This window comes from Cebus imitator, unplaced genomic scaffold (genome assembly GCF_001604975.1).
Source record: "Cebus imitator isolate Cc_AM_T3 unplaced genomic scaffold, Cebus_imitator-1.0 Scaffold164, whole genome shotgun sequence".
NCBI lineage: Eukaryota > Metazoa > Chordata > Mammalia > Primates > Cebidae > Cebus > Cebus imitator.
This window is the reverse complement of record NW_016107479.1, coordinates 4,210,706-4,234,223: the sequence shown is the minus strand read 5'-3', so window position 1 is coordinate 4,234,223 and position 23,518 is coordinate 4,210,706. Positions and strand designations below refer to the sequence as shown.

At 34.3% G+C, this 23,518-nt stretch overlaps 1 non-coding gene across 1 annotated transcript; it reads left to right on the top strand.

The window, feature by feature from the left end:
- Nucleotides 1–260: 260 nt before the first annotated feature.
- Nucleotides 261–448, top strand: LOC119473516. Its single transcript, XR_005202736.1, has one exon. It is a non-coding gene; the product is annotated as a U2 spliceosomal RNA (small nuclear RNA).
- The last annotated feature ends 23,070 nt before the right edge of the window (nucleotides 449–23,518 follow it).

Here is a 23,518-nt window from a genome sequence, read left to right as displayed (position 1 = left end):
ACTCTATGTAGCTAAGCATATTGTGGTTATATTGTTTAGGAGTCTAAACTTAAATATCTAAAAGACTTCAAAATTTTAGTGGCTTCAAAAATATAATTGTGTAATTTTCCCAGGTAATGGTCCTAAGTGACAGTTTGGACTGGATGACAATCTCTCTCTGTCCTCTAAGTACTAGCTCAAAGACATTGGCTATTTACCACTGAGGGTCCACCATCTCTTAGAAACTTGTCATCAGATGTTGCATCTAGCAAAAGTAAGAAATCTCTTCTCAGCCTTTTGGCTAAGATCAAGTATAGTATCTGTTCTTATCAGTTTAATATCTTATATATTCTCTTTCTGAGGACAATATTAAATGGAATGTTGAAAATAGGAAATGGAACATGAGCTTGTTCTGTCTACTCCATACGTTAACTGGCATTGCAGTACTCCCAGGAAGAAAGAGAAAGAGAAAGAGAAAGAGGGAGGGAGAGGGGGAGGGGGAGGGAAGAAAGGAAAGAAAGGAAAGAAAGGAAAGAAAGAAAGAAAGAAAGGAAGGAAGAAAGGAAGAAAGGAAAAGAAAAGAAAAGAAGAAAAGAAAAGGAAGGAAGAGAGAAAGAGAGAGAGAAAGAGAGAGAGAGAAAGAAAAAAGGACAAAGGAAAAGGCTAGACAAAGAAGCAAAAAGAAAAAACTAATGACTACCACTCACATGATATCACTACAATTACAACTCAGATTTTCTGTCTACAGGGAATATAGGAAATGCTACCTTCCCAGAGAAAAGAGGAAACAGGCATCAGTGAATATCTGAGAGTTTCTGATCCAATGGTAAAAACACCTTCATTTGTAAAGAGGCATGCTCTTGTGTTCTGGGAACAAAACGCTTCCTTTTTTTCTTCCCCCAAAAGAGAATGAGTAAAGAAGAAAATAATAGAGGTTAGATGCTATAGACATCTTTGTTTCTGTTAAATGCAGAATTCTAGGTTGACTCTTTGGAATAACACAGACATGCACATCAATACAACAACAAAACAATGCTACTGTCCTATATAGCTTTTCTCTTCCATGCACTATGTATTATACATTTTCACTGCTAGTAATATAAGCTGAAGTTCAATAACTTAAATGTTTTGCTCTTCTGTTACTTAATTTCTAAACTGTATGTATTGTGAAAGCAGCACATATAAATTAAAGAACAATGTAGAAAAATATTGCAAAATCTCAAGAAAGCAACATTGTTATTTTAAGATAATTCATTGAACAAAAAATGTCCATTTTTAGACCACAATGGGGTAAAATTAGAAATCAATACAGGGAAGATAAGATAAAAAATTGAAAAGTACATGGAAATTAAACAGCACACTTCTACATAACATATGGGTCAAAGAAGAACTCTCAGGATAAATTTGAGACTATTTTGAGCTAAATATAAATGAAAGTACAATTTATCAAAATCTGTGGTCTATAATAAAATGATGCTTAGAAATTTCTAGATTTGAATACAAAATAGAAATAATAAACATCTAAAATCAATAATAGAAGGCATTCCCTTAGGAAACTAGAAAAATGATAGTAAATTAAATCTAAAGTAAGCAGAAGAAAAGAAATATTAAATGGAAAATAATAAAAGACAGAAGTTCAATAGAAAAAAATAAATCAATGAAACCCAAAACTGCTTCTTTGAAAAAAATCAATAAAATTAATAACCCCTTTGTCACGTTAATAATAAAAAAGAGAGAAAGGAAACAAATTACATCTCAAATGAAAGAGGTGTTGTTACTACAAAATTCATGATCATTGTAAAGATAATAATGGTATACTATGAAAAACTCTATGATCACAAATTCAAAAAACTATGAAATGGGCCAATTTGTTAATAGACACAATCTGCCAATGCAGACAAGAAGAAAATGATCATCTAAATAGGCCTGTAATTATTTCTTAAATAAATAATAATGTTTAAAAACAGAAAGTACCAGGGCCAAATAGGTTTATTAGTGAATTTTAATAAGGATTTAAGAAAAAAATTATTCTAAATTCTTACAATTCCTTTCAGATTATAGAATCAAAGGGAATACTTCTAACTCCTTCTATGAGGCCAGCATTAATCTAATGCCCAAACCAGGCAAAAACATTACAAAGAAATAAGATTACAGACCAATATTTTTCATAGACCAATATTTTTCATAAACATAGATGGAAGAATTCTCTACATAGTTCCAAAAATTTAAGTCAAATAACATGTAGAAAGAATTATACATCACAACCAAGTGAGATATATCCAGGTAGGCAAAATTCAAAAATCAATATATAACCCATCACAACAGAATAAAGATGAAAAAAATAATCATATCAATAGATGCAGAAAAAGCATTTGACAAATTCAATATCCATTCATTATAAAACAAAAAACCTCTAAGTAACCTACTAATGGACAAGAACTTCCTCAAAGTGTATTCATAGCAAAACCTACAGCTAACCTTATACTTAAAGGTGAGGAAGTTAAACTTTTCTCACTAAGAAAAGACCAATAAGGATGACCTTTGTCACCACTAATTTTCAACATTATACTGCAAGTCCTAGCCAATGCAATAATACAGAAAAAGGAAGTAAAACATATACAGATTGAGAAGGCAGAAATGAAAATATCTGCTCAAATATGACATGATTATGTAGAAAATTAAAAGAATTAAAAAATCTGCAACTTACAAGTGAATATAGCAAGGTGATATGATACAAAGCTAATATACAAAAGCCAATGCTTTTTTTAAATAAACTAACAATGAACAAGTATATCTTGAAAGTAAAAACACAATACCATCGACATTAGTGCCTCCTAAAATGAAATACTTAGATATAAATATAACAAAGTATGTGTCAAAGGTATATATCAGGAAAACTACAACACTGATAAAATAAAGATAAACTAAATAAATGGAAAGATATCCCACATTCATGAATAAGAAAAGATAGAGTCAAAATGTAAGTTCTTTCCAACTTGATCTAGAGACTTAATAGAATGCCAGTAAAAATCCCAGAAAATTATTTTGTGGTCATTTATTTTGTAAATTTTGTATGAAGAGGCAAAAATTCAGTATGACCAACAAAATATGAAGAAGAATTTGGAGTACTGACACTACCTGACTTCAATACTTAATTTAAACCTATAGTAACCAAGACAGTGTGATAGGCAAAAATATAGACAATTTGGTGATAAATAGAATAGAGAACTTAGAAACAAACCTACATAAATATAGTCAACTTATTAAAAAAGATGTAATACAATGAGGGAAAGACAGTTATTTCAACACATGGTACTGAAAGAACTGGACATAACATGCAGAAAAAATTAAATTAGACACAGCCCTTACATCTTTCACAGAAATTAAAATGGATCATAGACACAAATGTAAATTGTAAAACTGTAGAACTCCTAGAAGATAACAGAGAAAAAAAAAACTTAGATGACCTTGGACATACTGATGACTTCTTAGATATAACACCAAAGGCAAACTACATTTAAAAATAATTAATAAGATGGACTTCACTAAAATTAAAAACTTCTGCTCTGCAAAAGATGATGTCAAGAAAATGAGAAGATAAGCCACAGGTTGAGAGATAATAGTTGAAAAAGACACAACTGCTAAAGGTTTACTATTCAAAATATATAAAGAACTTTTAAAACTCAAAATAAGAAAACAAACAATTATAAAATAAGGAAACAAACAACTCAATTATAAAATGGGTCAAAAATTTATTGAGGCATGGTGGCACCTGCCTGTGGTCCCAACTACTCAGAAGACTCGGGCCTGGCAGGTTGAGACTAATGTGAGCCATCATTGTGCCATGGCAGTCCTGCCTGGGCAACAGTGCAAGATCCTGTCTCAAAAATAGAAAATATAAAAATAAAAAAAATTAAGAAAAACATAAAAAAATTAAAAATAGGCCAAAGGCCCTAACAAGACCCCTTACTGAAAAACATATGCAGATGTAAAGTAAGCATTTAAAGAGATCATTACATCAGGGAACTGCAAACTTAAACAAGGAATACTACTACATGGGTATTAAAATCACTAAAATCCAGAATACTGATAAAACCAAAAGCTGGTAAAGATGTAGAGCAATAGGAACTCTCATGTATTGACGAGAATGCAAATCCCAGAAAATTATTTTGTGGATATTGTGCCACGGCATTCCAGTCTGGGCAACAGTGCAAGACCCTTTCTCAAAAATAGGAAATATAAATGGTACAGCCACTTTAGAAGACAGTTTGAAAGTTTCTTACAAAACTAAACATGGTGTTACCATATGATCTAATAGTTGTGCTTTTTGATACTTATCTAAAGTTGAAAACATGTCTACACAAAAACCCACACACAGAGGTAAACCCTTATTTTTTACTGCCAAAATTTGGAAGCAATCAAGACGTTCTTCAGTAGGTAAATGGATAATAAACTCTGGTTCATCCAGACAATAAAATATTATTCAGTGCTATAAAGAAATGGGCTATCAAACCATAGAAAAGACATAAAGAAATCTTAATGCATGTTACTAAGTAAAAGAACCCAATTTGAAAAGATTATATATTTTTCAGTGTTCTCTAGAGGGACAGAATTATTAGGAGATATATATATATCTCATATAAATATATATATTTATATATATATATATCCTATATATATATGGAATTTAAATATAGAATATATATACATATTATATATGGAATTTATTAAGTATATCAACTCACATGATCACCAAGTCTCACACAGGTTGTTGCAAGGTGAGGAGCAAGGAAGCCAGTCTGAGTCCCAAAGATGAAGAATTTGGAGTCCTATGTTCTGGGGCAGGACGCATCCAGCACGGGAGAAAGATGTAGGCCGGTAGCCTAAGCCAGTGTAGACTTTCCAGGTTTTTCTGCCTGCTTTATATCCTGTCCATGCTGGCAGCTGATTAGATGGTGCCCACCCAGATTAAGGGGGGGGTCTGCCTTTCCCAGTCCACTGACTCAAATGTCAATCTCCTTTGGCAACACCTTCACAGACACACCCAGGATCAATACTTTGCATCCTTCAATCTAATGGAGCTGACACTCAGTATTAACCATCACAGGCTACCTACTATATGATTCCAAATATGACATTTTGGAAAAGACAAAACCATGGTGACAGTGATAGAATTGGTGTTTGTCAAGGGTTGAAGGGGGTGAAGACTGGATAAATAGTGGAAACACAGCAGGATTTAGGGCAGTAATAATGCTATTTTTGGTACTATAATGGTAGATATACACTATTATACATTTGTCAAAACCCATAGAATGTACACTACCAAGAGTAAATCCTGAAGTAAACTAGTGGGTATGGGTGATAATGATATGCCAATGAATGTTCCTCAGCTATAACTAAATATCATTCCGTTTAGGAATGTTGATAATGGGGAATTGGGGATGTAAGCGCATGTGTAAAAATAGGAGATATATGGCAATCTCTAAATTTTGCTATGAACCTAAAACTGCTCTAAAAACAAAGTCTTAAATAAAGCAAAATAAAATGTTGACAGTAAAATATATAGTAGCAGAAATGAGTAAAAAAACCATTTGTAAATTCCTCTTAATAATTTTAACATTAGTCAAAGTTTTAGGTGTGCAACCAAAATTCAGTAAAATGAGATCGTTTTTGACTCAGCTATACATTTCCAATATTTCTCAAAATTGATCAGTTTCTCTTACTATGCCTATTGCTTATATTGTCAGAGAAATTAGTTATAAAAAAGGGATTGATTATAACTATAATTTGTTAAAATTAATTATAAAAGTCTATAACAGATTCTCATTCCAGGGTTCTTTTTTGAGATCTTCAGCTCCTTAGTAAAGACATTTATACATATGTGTTCCCATGGAAGGTCAGTTATATATGCATTCAGTCTTTCTCACTAATATTAATAGAAAATTAATTTCAGTTAACTATTAAAAATGCATAAACTAGAATATGTGTCTCAAATATTTCTTAGCATTTGCAGTTATGAAGAGTTAATTAGAAATAATGTTATGAGTAACTATTTCTGGCATTTAATGTATTTCCAATTGCTAAATGTGGCATTCCAAATGTATTCACAAACTACATTACAGAATTTTAAAGCGTTCCAAATGTAGTCACAAACATTTGAAAGTAATACAGGGGGTAATTACCAAAATATTAAGTCGAATAGTTAACTGTTTTTATTTACTTTTCTGAGACAGGTCATTAGCTGACAGAGAAAAGTTTAAGTGTATAGAGGGATATGATATATATGTCTAGAGAACAATAGAATTTGATAATAAGAGAACTTTACTGAAAATACATTTTAAGTTTGAAAGTGTATATGCTAAATGTACACTTGTTCTCTGGAAATTCTCCAAGGACCTGTATGTTTCAAATATGTTCGAATGGAATTTTTATGTAAGTACATATTGATAGAATTATTTTTACTTTTCTATTGCTCACTGTGGAGCCTGGTATTTAGAGAAATAGCGAATTCTTTTGAGCCTCAGAGATTATTTCTCAATAAAATACAATGACTATTTTCTGGATGCTCTTTCTTATGCTTATGCATGCAAGAATCTTTGAACAGTTATTTCTTGGCATGCTCGTTCTAGCACAATACTGTTGCATTGTTTTAAAATACCCCTTGTTTCACATCTGACTCATTTTCTTGGTTGCACTATAAATGTTTCATCTCTCTTCTACCTCCCCTTAAATTTCATTCTTCAGCAATGGAATTGCTTAATAATTGCTTTTGAATGACGAGAAAAATTATTTTTTAGTATAAAGTTATTTTTCTTTTTTAATAAACTAGCAGTTTAGAAACAAACATATCTCCCAATAAAATATCACTTGATTAGATAACTCAAGAAGATTAAATGCTATGACATTAATTTTTCACTCATTACATTGAAACATTGCTCCTTTTTATTTTAGGCTTCAGGATTTTGGTGATTAAAAAGTCTGGTATCAACCTGACTCTTGTAAATTAATGTTTTTCTTTTTTCTCTCTCTCTTTTCTTTCTCTTACTCTACAGACATTTATAACTTTTTTATCCTGGGGCCTCTGAGATTGTATCAGGATCGATCTCTACATAGATTTGTTTTTATTAATTCATTGTAGCAGTCAAAAAATCACAGATTTTCTTTAGATAATAGATATCACCTCCTCTGAGGAATGAGTCCTTGGGTAGTGATGGAAATAAGAATTTTGATTTCTGCTTCTGTGATCGTGGTTATTAGTATAATTTTAAATGCTACAGTTATATATTTAGTTTTTTATTTGTTGGTTATAAACGAAGTCTATTTACCACTATGACTTGAAGAATTTATATCACTGACACTTTCCTTTTTTCCATTCCTGTTCTTTTTATGGCCTTACATGATACACTTATTACTATTTTTCATAAATTGCTAGTTTTATGCTGTGTCCCAACTTTATATCTTTGAATATGAAGAGATAAACATATCCACTCCAAACATTATTTCAACATTCTCTATTCCCCTTATCTACCCTATATAGTATTTATTCTATATTATAAGATTCATAGAATTTATACTCTGGTAATGTAATTAAATCTCCCAAGATATGTTTATAGATTGATTTCTATTTTCAAAGCCAAAATTATGGTTATAAATTGTTATTTGCTCCAAAAATGAAACAGTGAGTCTGGACTTCTATAAGTGCATATGTAATCCTATGTCATTATATTCTGCTTCCCAATGGAAAAAGACATCTAAGAAAAATTTGAAAAGGAAGCACGAGGTAGAAGTCTTAAACAGCATTATTTAAATTTAAATTTATTAAATTGTCACCTTCTCACTACAACAAACTTAAAACTTTTGAAAGGCAGACAACAACAGAATTATAACAGTAGCATCCCCAGTGTTCACCACAGAATAAAATTACCAGACATGTGCAGAAGCTGGAAATTTGACCCTACCCAACCTGTGTGTTACTTTGGTTATACATTTTTATTCCAGAAATACTATTAATTATTCCATATTTTTCATTGTATCATAAAGTTATTCATAAGAAGCAAATAAATAATAAAATATATTTTATAATTACTTGAATATTTAACTTTATTGATAGTCTTCTTTTTTTGAAAGTGAACTAAAGATTAGATTGTTTCTTATAACTAAGTTTATCATGAAGAAAAAAAACTTAAGATACAAGAATAAAATCAAGGTTTTTTTTGTTTGTTTGTTTTGTTTTTTTTCCACTCCTAGACTCAGTAGATAAGAAGATGATCAGTAGCCACTGGGAGAACAAGGGTTTCCCAGCCCATTTCTGTGAGCGGTTGGAGGAGCAATTGCTGAGTTAATGATGTGCCATCCCAAGAAACCTAGGGCTATTCAAAATCACAGTGTTCATTCTATCTGTAAACATTTTCTAGCAATATAACAAGATCCTGGATGAAAGTCAGTGTTCTCTCATTTTAGGCTGCTTCAGAGAGAGCTTCAGAGGATTTCTTTTATGAAGCAGACTGGCCAGAATTGTGACAATTTTTAATGTGGCTCAATTATCTAAACCTAAATAATACTCATATTTTCAAATTAAATTCCTATAATTTAATTATCTTCATAATTTAAGCACAATAACATTTGTGCTTAATTTTTAACTACTTCATGATATTGGTTTTATTATGTTTTTTAAGACATTGCACCAAAAGATTTGAACTTTTGTATTGATCTATCTAGTGTCCACAATTAGAAAATAATATTATAAGTTAATATGACCTTTGAGTATGGTATTCTAATGAAACTGTAGAAAAATATTTTGAACGATATTCATCTGTTAATTTTTTGATTGTCCAACTTTTACTATGGGTTATACTTTTTGTCAATTTTATTTAAATTACTACCTAATGCTTTGATTTTTGTCTAATCTTAATATTTAAATGTATACTTTCTATTTTTCAACATTTGATATTGCTTTGTTATCTCATAGTTCTGCCGTTTTTGTTTCAATTTGTTAGTAAAGTTCTGACAGCGGAGTCTGAAACTCTTCATCTTTAATCATAGAGTTTAACCCCATCAAAGATGAAAAACAAGTAGGAACAACAGTTTTATTCAGTCTATTAAAATACAGAAAGCGCCTTATATCTGAAGATCAGAGTGTCTTAGTAGGGTGGTTGCACCTTACACATTTGCAGGGAGCAGTAGACAAGTGATAGATGGAATATTTTAATCTTATTTTTGTAATTAAGGGAATCTACGTCAGCCAGCCAAAAATGTCAATCTTTCTTCCTGGCTACTTCTGGGGAACAAATGCTGTACATTATTATTTATGAAACAAAGAATGAGAATTTGGAGAATCTGTGCCTAGCCTTATAATAAATACACAAAGAGGATCATCTGGGAGTCTGATCTAAGTCATATGGGTGTTATTTTCAGTTTTTGTTTCCTGTAAAACAAAAGAGTGGAAGAATTATTAACCACTGCTGCTTTCTTGGAGAACAGGGCTCAGGTAAAATTAAACATCATCAGTGTCCTCTGCTGTTCACGATGAATGAATATCAGTTCAGAGGCAATCATTAATATTTTGAGTGGGGTGAGTTAGGGTTTTAGAAGCAGTCTGGCTGGATGCAGCAGCTCACACCTATACTCCTAGCACTTTGGGAGGCTAAAATGGGCAGATCGTTTGAGCTTGGGAGTTTGGGACCAGCCTGGGCAACATGAGGAAAACCCATCTCTACAAAAAAAATTTAAAAATTAGCCAGTCATGGTGGTGTGTGCTTTTAGTTTCAGCTACGTGAGGGGCTGAGGCAAGAGGATTGCTTGAGCCCAGGAGGTGGAGGCTGCAGTGAGCAGATGTTAAGCCACTACATTGTAGCCTGGGTCTCAATGTGAGACTTTCTCTGAAAATAAAGAAAGAAAGAAAGAAAGAAGAAGCAGTCATTGGTGTTGTTTCTTAGAAATAATCAGCTGAACTATCTATGAAGGCCAGCTATAAAGTTCAGTTGTTTTAGGATCTTTCAGACCAAGGATTTTAAAAGAGGGTTGCACACAATTTAAAAAAGCAATATTAAGATAAATAGCTGTATTAAAGTAAAGAACTAAGATATACAGCTCAGCAGATTCCAAGAGGTCAGGAATTAAAAAAATGTTTTTATTTTGTAGTACTGTTCACTGAGTTTCTTAAAAGATAAAATGTTGATGCTTTTGGTGATATCACCCACAGTGTTGATTGCCACTTGTGTAAGGATATTTCTGATCTGAGGATTTTGCCATACTTTCTTAGTGTTCCAGCCAGAAACTCATTCAGGGAGAAATCAGGCCCTTGTTTGGTCTGCTAGGGTGGTAAGTCCTTCACAGTATATATTGCTGGGTTAATAAATGGAAGAAAACCAAAGTATTTTTCCCTGACATACTGAGGGTTGTTAAGGTAAAGATAATGAAAACTCAGGGAACAGTCTTCCTCAGCCTCTATTTGCCTAATGGCAGGACACAAATCCTTTCTTACTGGAGACAGAGCTTGCTTATCAGCCCAGAGAAGGATCAGCCACCATCAGAGGAATCTGGGAACAACTTTTAGTATTAGTATCTTCTCATATTTTCCCACCTTTTAAAAAATTAGAACTGCTCTCTCTTTTGTCTTGTCACTCTGTAGGATTACCGCTCCTTGTTAAAATACTATCTCACCAAAGGCCCTAATCTACTTTTGAACTGAGGCCTCTCCTATGTGATGAGTACAGCATGTGTTATAAAGTTAAACTGCTTGTTTTCCTTTGCTAATATTTCTTTTGTTTTCAGGACTGTGCCTCAAAAGAAACTAAGAAGGGAAAGAAAAGAAATTTTGCTTTCTCTTTTGTAAAATAAAATAAAATCTCCTTTTAATCAAATTTTCTAAACAAATGGTGAAAACAAATCAGTTTTAATACTGAATAAGCATTAAGACATATTGTGATACACATCACAGAAAATATATTAAAGAAATTATAAAAAACATAAAGAAATCTCACCTTTTTATAGGCAACTAAGATTCAATGTATTACATATGCACTAATTCTTTTTACCAAAAGGAAATACAAAGTTTTTCCTATCTTTACAAATGTCATGAAATTATAGCTTGGAGCCAGGCACCTAGTGTAAAGACTTATGGATCTTTTAAAATATAGAAATACATCTCAAAGCAATAGTGAACATATTTAAAATTTTAAATTTTCCAAAGAAAATGCTATCGTTGGGGAGTTCCCTTTTCCTTTTGGCATGAGGGAAAATTATATTTAACCTCATAATATCAAATCATCAGGCTTTAGTTTATGGTCTTCTTCAGATCCTGGGACAAAAGGCTTGCTACAAGACAAAGTAGAGTCCTAATAATCTAGGTATCAGGTTTTAGATTTCAGTGTAGTCAAGTTAAGAAAAGAGAAAACCAGGAAATGTTAGTTTGGAGAGTGATAACAAGATATTAAAAAAAAAAAAAAAACTGAAAAATTTGAAAATTTGGTATGGGTTGAAAGACAATATACAAACAAACAATGGTCATCCCATATGTAAAAACAGAACTATTGTTATGGGATCTTTGGGATGTTGCTTTTCTGTCTGGACACCTCTGTGGCCAGTGGCACAAGTTGTTGTCCTGCATTCAGGAAGAATGAGGTACAAAGACAAGTGGAGGGTGAGCAATATGAAGAAGAGATTTATTGAGTGTTAGAACAACTTAGGGGAGACATGCAGTGGGTAGCTCCACTCTGTAGCCTAGTTGCCCCATCGAGTGTTTGGTGCTCACAAGAGAGGAGGCCATGGAGAGTTAGACGGTAGCTCCTCTCTGCATATGGTTGACTCTCCATTCTCTCCTCTGCTCTGGCTGAGCCTGGGGCCGGAAGGTGGGGCCTCTCTGGCCTGAAGGTTGGGGTCTCATTGAGTATCCTCCCTTTCCACCTAGGAACCTGGCTGCCTCCTCCTGCCATTCATGGTGCCACGCTTGCCTCCAATTTGCTACAAAATTAGAGCAGGTGCCAACAGCCAGGTAAGGCCAGACAGTGGGAGCAGGCACTTCCAAACCTGCAAGGGCAGGGGAGGCCTTCCCAGAACCCCAACAGTACAGGGATGCCTGAGCCTACAGCCATGGTTGGGCAGCTGCAGCTGTGCCTGATGAGGCAGGGCTCCCGTCTGATCTTTGAATTGGGAGGTCCAGGTCTGCAGCTACGGTTTGGCCAGCTGCAGTGTGCCCAGGGAGCTCCCACCCCAACTCAGAAGAGATGGGGCTCCCACTTGTCCCCAGCTCCCACCAGCTACATGAAGCATGCAGTCCCAGCTGTGCCTTCCTGCTGCAGCTTGTGTGATGGCAGTGGCAGGCTGTCTGGAGCGGCTGCTATCATTGATATGACATACAATCTGTGGCAAACAGGCCATCTACAGTAACTAGCCCAGACAACCAGCCTACTATTAATAAATCAAACTTGCGGAAATCAGACTACTATCTCTAACAACCATTCCAGAAATCCAAACAATAACTTTCATAAAACTTGGTCCAAAGAAAGAGAAGGAATTGATTAACAATTTTAAGTTTCCCGAATTTTTTGTTCTTGCTTTTAGTTTAGGATCAACCAGAGAAAGCAAATATGTACTCCTAATTAATGATATAGGATGTCCCCTGTAGTTAGCCCCCACTACATTTTCCCTATGTTAACAGCCTACAATCAGGATATTCCAAAAGCTTTTTCTTCTTTTATTATAAGCTACCCTATTCATTTGCCTGCCTTTGAGTATCTGGCGAATGCAAATGACAGTCTTTATCCAGTAAACTCTGATATAACAAGCTCTAAGTAAATGGCCTTTGTTCTCATTGGGATGATCTTTGTTTATTTCCACAATGTTTATGTTTTTTGCAATATGACAGGATCTAGTTCAATTTGTAGGTACGTAACAAAACTTGATCTTTACAGTGGGAGAGGAAGTTAATTAAATCTATCAGACAAGATAGAGTCTGCATATCTATAAGTTACCCACAGTTTACAAAGAGGTACAAAATGTCATAAAAACAATGAACAAAATCAGAACATGATAACCTAAAAAAAAGTGCAGTAATTTTCTATGAAAAAACAAAATTTCTCTCTTCAATCAATGCTGCTTTTGATTACAGATAATCTCAAAGATATAATTTTTGGATCATAAAAATAAATCTGCTCTCATTAGATCTGCCCATTTACATAGGTACAGCAAAATGGTAATTTGCTACAGAGACATTTTTAAGTTTTCCTTGTTCGAGGTTTTCAAAAAATATCTCCAATTGAGATTAAAAACACATAAGGCTGGGAAGCCAAGCCTGGAACTCACTGTGATATTTCACTTGCAGTAGTACCTAGATGTTAGGTGAATAGCTTTTTTTCTCAAAACCTCTCAAACATTCTAAGTTTCCTGGATGTACCATAAACATTTTAAGTTCCATAGTCAGTTTTGAGGCTGAGTACTCAGATACTTATGTTCCAGCCTAGATTTTTGAAAAGGGCTTTGCAAGCAGTGGCTCCATAATCATTTTTAGTTCCTGTCAAAGCAAAAATTACATGAAATTAAACAGAGAAGGACAACTTTATTCAAGCCTATTGCAATGTAGAGAAGAGGCTAGAACTAAATTGTTTCCTCAACTTCACTAAAACATACGGTTGGATAATTCTTTTTTTCCCCAAGACAGAGTCTTGCCCTGTGGCCCAGAGCTGGAGTGCAATGGCACGATTTCAGCTCACTGTAACCTCTGCCTCCCAGGTTGAAGCAATTCTGTTTCAGCTTCCCAAGTAGCTGGGATTAAGGAATGTACCACGCCCGGTTAACTTTTGTATTTTTAGTAGAGATTGGATTTCACCATGTTGGCCATGGTGGTCTTGTACCCCTGACCTCGTGATCCACCCACCTCGGCCTCCCAAAGTGCTTGAATTACAGGCTTGAGCCACCACACCCAGCCTGGTTGGACAATTTTAAAGAGCTAGGGTGGAGGGCTGGTAGGTGATCTGTCTACCAATTGACTTTACCCAAAAGAAACATAAACTTTCTTGGATCTTTATGACCAGAGGTAATTTTACAGTTTGGAGCAAAATGACAGTCAAAATTAGGCTCCTATAGTCTAACTTTGGAACTGGGAGCAGGCAGTGCTCTCTTCCTTGATCACTGCATTTTAAAGAGATTATTTTCTAGGTCCTTGAGAAAAAAAATATTTGTGTGTTGTAAAATTGGCAAGAGGCTTTCCAAAAGATTGTCACCAGAGAAAGAATTAATTATAGATATAGGGACCAAGTGAAAACATTCCCTTCACCTTATGAAGATTTGCTGAAAAATCAACTGACAAAAGGGAGATTTAAAAAAAAAAAAAGTTACACAGAATTTTATTTTAATGTGCCTAGCATGGGGGAATCACAGAGTAATGGTTACCCAATAAACTAGTGGGGTACAGAAGCTTATACATCTCTCTTTACAGGTGGAGGGGAGGAGTTGGAGATTGTAGATAATTTTTTTGAGGGACAGTAAATTATTATTAGGGAGAATAAATGAACTAGTGAGATAGAAATGGACTTGTAAATGATTCTCTTTGGAATCTGAATGAGCCTGAGAGGAAGGCATCTTCTTGTAAGAGAAATTCTATCCAGGCCTGGTTGCACTCCTCAGGGAATGGAAGGAAACTGCATTTCTTTTGAAAAAGAAAAATTAAAAAACAAAACAAAACAAAAAAAACTTTGTTGGTCAGATAAGGAAAAATCTCTCCCTGTGCTCCCTGTGCTTGGTGGGAAGAGGTATAGGGATATTTTGATTCTAAGGCAGCTTTTGAGGACTTCTCAGCATATCAAAGTATCAGTCTTTGGGGTATCTTTTCCTGGGCTCCAATATTCTCCTGTGTGAAACTTCCCCAGAAGTTTTGTACAGTAAAAGTTGAGTTGTTGGCTGTGGAGAGAAAAACTAAGCTAATAGTTGAGTGGTGAAGGATCCTATTAAACCAGTTGCCTGTTGATGGCAACAGACCAGTCCAATTAAACAGTTGTATCTCATTTCAGGAGATGGATTTGTAGATGGGCTCTCAAAGCTAGGCCTCTATGTCTGATGCAACAGATATTTAATAAGAGGCATTTCTAGGCAAACAGATGAAAAACCAAAATTAATGTCTGGAGTAGTTTATAAACTAGCTCTTTTAGACTCCAAAGGAAATTAGTTGAGAAAAATTCCTAGATTTGGGTTTCAAACATTTTCAATGGGAGCAAGCAGGCAGTAAAAATCTGACACATTTTTATGATTTATAGTTTCTATGTCACACAATGGTTTATACATGAGCTTTAGCTGTGGGAACTCAGGAAAAAGGCAATCTCAATTTCAATGAGCCAGGTTTAAAAAAAATGGGAGAAATACTTGGAAATATTAGTTTGGAGACTTGTAGACAGGAAAAAATTTGGGATCAAATCACTATCACGGGCTTGTATTAAAAGTTCAAAAACACTGGATAGGGCTAGACTCCGATAACAGATGTACTACGCTTTTCTTCTGAAACATAATATTCCTCTTTATAGCCTCCTATTTCTACCAAATATATATCATAGTAAGACTAATTTATTTGTAAAATAAGTACTGGTCTTATTGTATTTGGCCTGATTATTTGCATAAAATGCAGCAAGACACTGATTAATCATATAGACTCTTTTAAAGTTGGCTTTGCTGAAACTATTCATAAGGAATCTCAGATTTGAATTTTAATAGACTCTTGAGGTTGAGGAGACAAGTCAAAGACTGTGTCTATAATGTCTGTAAAAATTGAGTGAATTACTCTTTTCTTGAGGTCCTCAAAATACCTTGAGCTTCCTGTACCTGTCAGAAACTTTCTTTACTTGCTTCAAAGTGACCATGCATGTAAGGGAATTATGTAGATAAGGTACCAAGCCAATTTTCCCAAGGGATTGCTTATTGGGTCCCAAAGAGGCAACCTCAATCCCTCAAAGCAGTCTGTTCTTTAATTATATGCTGTTACTAAAGAAAACAGATTCTTATGCAAATAACTATATCATCATATAATAAAAATTCTCTCAAATAGTTTCCAAATTCTGGAGTTGTTAGGTAGAGAGGAAGGTGTTTCAAAATTTTCTTTTTCTGTCTTGTTTTTCTTGTTCATCTTCTTTTTTAACAAATGTATACATTTCTAAACTTGTGCAAAGCTACAGATAGCATAATTTTAATGTGGAAAATAAAATACAGAAAATCAGCAATTTTTCCAATAAAAAAGTCATACAATTTATTTTAGCCTTCATCAGTTCAGTCCCATATAATTAATTCTTAGTTTACTTAATGTTAGGTTATCAATTTTATGAGTCTATTTTTTAAAATTAAAGTGTTTGAAAATTTTACTCAGTCCAATTGAATAATCTCAAAGTTATAGATGGTGTGCTTTTACAGGTGAGAGGTGGTTGTTGTTTGTTTGTTTGCTTGTTTCTGTTTTTCTTTTTTTTTAATCAAGAAGTTTTGGTTAGCCAACCAGTACATGTTTATATCTATGTCTAGATAGTTTTGAGGAGGACAAATAGTTCAGCTAATCATTTATGAGATAAACAATGGGAACTTAAAGGGTCTATACCTAGCCTTGTTATGGACAACAAAGAGCTGATACTGTTATCTAAATTATATGGGGAAAGATAACAGACTGTTAGATCTAAGTTATGTGGGGAAAGGCAGTTCTTTGCTATAAACTATTTTCATAAAATGACCAGGGATTTCTTAATTGCTGCTATTTTCCAGGAGCACAGTACTGGGGAAAATTCCAACACTGTCAACCCTTTTATACTTATTGTCTAATATTACAAGTGGTTTGTCAATCATTTTTCTCATTTTATACTATTTTTCCCAATTCCTTCTCTTTTGGCTTTCTTAAGAGAAACTGTTTTGTTTCCTGGTGTTTCATGTAGGTTACGTGGAAGTTATAAATATTTTGAAAACTAGCCATAGCTGTATTTCAGTATATTAAATATCTACTTATATCTAAATATCTCTACTGATTAAGTACAATGTAAAGTTATCCTTTTCAAAAAATGTACTTAGCCTAATGTATTCTGCTAATTAATACCTTCCTTATTTCTAAGTCTAAGTTAACATAGGTCTAGGCAATTTTATTCAAATTCTCATATTATGAGAAGTTTATTAATTTGAATTCTAAAATTTTATATACCATATGAAATCTTTAAAATTATTTTTCCATTCAGTTTATAATCAATAAGTAAATATTAATTTGCACATAACTATACCGTAATTTTAATGTGTTCTTTTAGTACTCATTGTCATTTTGTATCATTGCCAGGCCATTCACTGCTACATATTAATAGTCATGACGTATTTGTTCTACATTCTAGTGAATGACAGAACAGTGATCAATATGGCTAGAGAACTTTAGGAAAATTCACTGTTCTTATGGTGTCTGGCAATAACATGGGACCATTCCAGTTCTCACACTCAATAGCAAAAAACAAAATCGTACAATGCATGTATATATTTTTACCATATACTGTATATAGATTGCTCAATCTTCCTCCTAGTCAGTCTCCTCTTTCCAACTACCAGCCTTCACCAAACAACAACATACATCTCATGGCAGACATGACTAACATGACCAGGAAGGACTAATGGAGAGCACCTACAGTTTCAAAAACTTTCAAATCCAAGCCAAAGATAATTGTTTCTACGAAGGGCAGTTTTTAGAGGTCTGGTACATTGATTTCCAGGGCCCTTGATACCTATCAACCAACCAGTGTTTCAAAGCCCCTATATGAATGAAAGGATCCTGATAATTTGAAACTATAGTTAATATATGATGCATACAAAGAAGAATTGCTTATAAATATTCAAAGTAAAAATGGGAATTCACATGGTTGAGGGCCTACTTTAGTACTCAGATAAGAAAATTCAGTGGCTTAATAGATTATCTATTTCTCTATCTAACATTTATTTTGAGCTTGTTGCTGAACTACCATCATAGAGCAAGAGAAAACCATGAAAATACTAAATCAGGAGAACCAGGAAAAGGTCTAAGAGCCAAAGCAGGTTAACTGCATGTCACTGCCCTTTAAACATGGAAAGATAGCTCACAGTAATTCATGTTCTCAATTCATTGTTTTAAGCCTACTCTGTCACAACAGCTTTCCCACTCAGATACTTTATTTTGTTTGACATTTTGTCAGTTACATTAGCTCTTGCAATAATCTTCTTACAAAGAGGAGAGTATTTCTAGAGTCCTTGTGTAACTGAGCATTTTTCTCTGAGTTTTTTTACATATGAATGACAACTTGTTCAGGCAAGGACCTCTTAGATCCTAAACTTTCTCCCTCAAAATTCCAGTGTCTTCCTTGTGTTTCATGTCAAGAAATAGACTTCTGAAACCAGTCTTTTTTTTCCTTTGTAGCTAACCTTTTTTTTTTTTCTTTATACATGCCTTCAGGATTCTTTTTCTACTTGTTGAAATTCAAACATTTTTCAGTCCTAGGATATATCTGCAGAGAACTGCTTTTTTATTTTTTCACTGTCATGCACAAAACCCTTTCAAATATTGGACTCAGATTTTTCTTCATTTCCATAATGAAGTAAAATATAGTTGATATAAAGTTCATCACCTCTAGAAGTGGATAGATCAGATTTGTCTGGCTGCCACCTATTGACTCTGATCCGTTATTTAAAATTACATGCAAACTTATCAGTTATTAAATATGAGTAAGAATATATTTAATCAGATTTTCCGGGAGATTAAATAAGATATTGGTAGATGCTTAGTGCTATGGTTTGAATGTTTGTGTTGCCTCCAAAAGTCATGTTGAAACTTAATGTCCAATGTAACAATATTAAGAAGTGGAGTCTTCAGGAGGTAATAAGGAGACTGGGGCTCTGTCTTCATGGATGGGATTAGTGCTTTATGAAACAGTTTGAGGGAGTGAGTTTGGCTCCATTATATCCCTTCTGCCATGTGAGGACATGGTTTTCATCACTTTTGCCCTTCCATCTCTTTCACCATGTGGGGAAGTTGTCACAAGAACACCATTGATGGAGTGGCCCCCACCAGACACCAAACCTGCCAAGTGCCTTGATCTTAAGCTTCCCAAGCTCTAGAACTATGAGAAATAAATTTTAGTTTTTTATAAATTATGCAGTCTCAGGTATTTTTTAGGGCAGCAGGAATGGACTATGACACTTGGTAAATGTTAAATAATTTATACATGTTAGTTATTATTTATAATTACTGCTTTATTCCTATTATCCATTGTTTGTTTCACTGAAAACTGATAATTCTTAGATAGAATTTCTATCATCTTTCTGTTAGATTGAATGTCTGTCACCTTTTAAAAATTACTTATCTATTATTCTTTCTCTTTTAAAAAAATATCCTGTGTATTATGAGCAAAATTATTAAATGTGTTATCTAAGTGGTCATTACATCTTTCTCAAACTTTCATTGCCTCCAAAGATTTTAATGTTTGTTTTGTATTTTAGGTTTTCTCTCTTCTGTTTTTCTTTTTCCTTTCCTCCTTTCCTGTCCACTCCCATTGTATCTCTCTTTTTAATTCAGGGTGCTCTTTCTTTGTAGCTCCCTAATGGTATTTATAGAGACTTTTTTCTAGAGACGTTTTTTGAAGATATGTACATCTTCAAAATCATCAAGGCATCATCCCCTTTTCTGTAGCTTCTATTACTAGGCCTGTTGTTGTTCTGTTATTATGTTTAAGTTAAGGTGATCTGTCCAGTTCAAAACTAGTTCATAACCTTAATCGCCAACCATTCAGGTGGGCACTAGTAACTCTCCTTCCAGATTTTAGTAAGAGGGTCAGGTTGATATATAAAATCCTTACTCATAGGTCGATTTGCCAATTGTGTTCAAAGTTCTTTGGTGATGTTTTGTGGGCCTGAAAGTAGGTCTCATTTTCTCCTATCTTTTTGATTGAACCAGAGAGTCAGGTGCAGTTTGAAGTTCTCCTTTTAACATTACAGTTCATGAACACCCCCGCTCTGAGCATGGTAAGCCTCATCTTAGCACTTTTTGCAGTGCTTTCCTGAGATGTGTAAGCATTCCAGGGAGTGAGGAAGCATTGCACATGCCTATTCCCTTCAGTGACGCAGGCTGGCAGAGTTTCCCAATGCAAGTGAGAATGAGCTGTTGACAAAGGCTGGGGACAGAACTTTTCACTCTGGCGGGATAAAATTGTAACTTCTGTGCATTTGAGGGAAAGCTGCTTATTTTTTTTTTCTCATCATTTTTGCAACTAGTTCTCAGTTTGGCAAAGTCAGATGAGTTGTCATAGTCTTTTCTTCCTTTTCTTTTTTGGCACCTGTTCTGGTTTGTTAAGACTGTGGTTGAATGTAGTATATTAAGGGCACATAATCTTTTCCTGTTCTATTTTTGGATGCCTATTCTCTTTCATATGACTGCAGTTGCAAATGACATGTGGTTCATATATATACTTTTAATAACTTTAAATCTATCTCCACTAACAATGGCATTAAAATCTAATTGAAAATTTACCTATTTTTTTTTATTTTTCTTTAGTTACATTAAGAACTTTTGTTTTTCCTCTCCCCCACCATGTGTTTATCTGTGTTTGTGTGTGTGTAAGAGGAAACTTGGTAAGAAGCATCTCAAACTTTTATAGTTTGTTAGCTCATTAATCCCAAAGTTTGCCTCCTTCAACATTCCAGACTAAGACAACTTGATATTCCACAAGCAGATATTTCTAGGACTGCAATGAAATTAAATTTCCTAGGGAGAAATTTCTAGTATAATCTCCCAGACTAAAGTCACAGTAGAGACAGTCAACTATCCAACAATATCCACTCTAATTTTTTCTTTTAAGTAATCCAACATTCCCTTTGAATTTTCTGATCAGGATTTGGCTGAGAATGTGGCTATCCAACAGAGATTTTATTTCCCAGACTCCACTGCACCTTGCTGAGAAGATATGAATAAGTTAGGAATAGAAGGGGTGTGAGCAAAAACGATGGCGGTAACTTCCTAGCTTTAAGGACATAAATGCTTGCTCTGGTATACCTTTTCCTACCCTATGTTACTGGAAACCAATCATGAGGGCTTTCAGCTTAAACTGCAGAGTGTGTCTGACACTCGGCAATGGCAGGGGAGGAAGACAGAAGGGTATGGGTCCCTGCCACTGTAGCCTTCTCACACAAGCACTCTTAAAAAAAAAAGAGAAATATATTCTAATCTCATTTAAACCTCAGCATTTGGAAGTATTTTTATTGTAGCAGATTTTCCTGTACTGCAACTAATACGAAATACATTTAGAAAGTGTGGTTGCATTTTCTTCCCAAATTTGAAGAAAAGGTGGCAATGAGCAATTCATAAACTACTACATACCGCTTGATAAGATCAGTCTCATGAGCACTGAAATGTTTTCACAGTAAAGACAATGATTTCTTGGAGCATTGTTGCTTTTAAGGCTTTTACAAGTGGGGTGGTTAAAATGGATGTGTCTGTGGTATTTTGGCGGGGGTGGGAAACGGAAGCCTATCTGCTTTTATTTATTGGGATAAAATGGTTGATGAGAAATTACTAACGGAAACCTACATTCCGCCAGAAGATCTCACAGCAGCATGATATTACCTTTCAGGAAAACTATAAAAAGATTTAAAAAGCGAGACAGAGATAGTAGCCTTTTCTCAATGGCATCTTCCATTTCTTCACAGAGCTACTATCCCTGGAGGGATATTTTAAAAAGCTGAATTCTTACCCTTTTGTAAGAACATAAGCACAACTTTTTAAGACTGACCTGACATCCCGCAACTACTTTTTTTCCCCTCCAGTGGAGATGTGAGTCAGTGGCAGTTTCATAGCTTTTTATTGGATGTCTTTTGAGCATGGACTACATCAGTTTCCTATGGAGCTTGACAAAGGAGAAATTTTGGCAATGAGAAGTGCCTCTGGCGTATTAGAAACAGAAAGCAACATATATGTTTCAGAAATAGCAAATGGCTTGCCTGCCACGCCAACCCTGTGGTACACAGGGTTCTGTATTACAAGGCTGCCTGCCTCTAAACTCAAAGCAGAGGCAAAAGCAGTGGAGCTCTTCTGGCTTAGAACTGTTTCTCTTAAATCTGTGCTAAAAGAAAAATCCATGACCTTCATCTCTTAGCAAAAACCTCAAGCCTCGCTGATTCTTATTTTAATGCAGATTTCTATGTCCTTGTATATAAAAGCAATTCTTTGAAGGCTTTAGGAAACAAACAAGGAATTTCAGTGGAATGCATGTATGAATTATTATTTATCTGGAATAATAAGCATGAGTAGTAGGCAGAAACAGAATTGGCTTTTAAGGATAATAACTGAGAACTGTGTGGCATGAATTGTGCTAAGCATTTGACACGTCATTAATCCTAATAATCCCATAGTATATACAATGTTATCTCCATTTTACAAATGAGATAACTGAAAGTAACACTCTTAAGGGAATACAGCTAGTAAATGGTAGATATGGGCTGCTAATTCAGGTTTGCCTAGTTACCACATCCATTATTGCCACTCAAAAGTTGTACAGACCTTAATTACTACACAAAGCAACATAAATTATTTAGTGTCTAAGTACTCAATATACACCAGTGTCACTAAAAAGAAACAAGAGTTAACTTTAATTTGTATGAAAGAAATATGACCAAAAGCTGTATAATTACTGGCATTTTCTCTGAATTTTTCAGCCTTACCTAAATTTTGAACTGAAGTCCTCAGAAATCATGCCAACCTAAAAGCTTGTGGCTGGCAATAAAACATTTGTAAAATGTGAATATAAATACTATTCTTGATAATAATGTAGAAGTCAGTTTACATTTTGCATTTGTTTTTTTCTTAAAATCCCCAGAATTCCAAAAGTCAAAAGCATCATTGTGACAAAAAAACAAACAAACAAAAACCTGGAAAGGAAATCTAAAATAACACCTTTCAAGGAAGTTTGTTTTGGCTTCTCAAGAGAAAAGAGAGTTCCATAAGCTTAAGAACACAATGCTGACTGAACAAAAAACAAAACAAAACCAAGAAACAGTAACCAACAAAAAGATGAGGACCATTTTTTTGTAAAGAAAATGCGAAGAACAGAACCTTGGAAGCCTTTTGCATCACTTGTTTCTCCTTCTTTTCCTAGCAACAGAGTGAATGCAGCTACAACTATCAGGCCAAAACTTGTGGTTTCTTTGAGTCAAAGCCCAGCTCTCAGCAAATTGATACTGGTTTCATCTAATTGCCTGGCGTTGGAGGCACAAAAAGGTAAATCAAGCCTTTTGTGCTCCAGATATTGAGTTTGATTCTATACATAGAAATAATCTGTCTCATTCAAGCTTTCTGAACATAATGGCTTCACTATTCAAAATATGATATTTTTGCCATTTTGGCATCCCTCCCAATCTGTTTGAAAGCCTTCTGGTATGTCCCACCAAATACTTCATTTTGTGTCATAGTCACCTAGTTTTTTCCTTGCTCACGGACTAATTTGAGGCAGGCCTCCTGGGAAGCTATGCACACAGTACTGATATTTTTTTTCTCTCTCTCTCCTATTAAAACATACCTCTTCTGAGT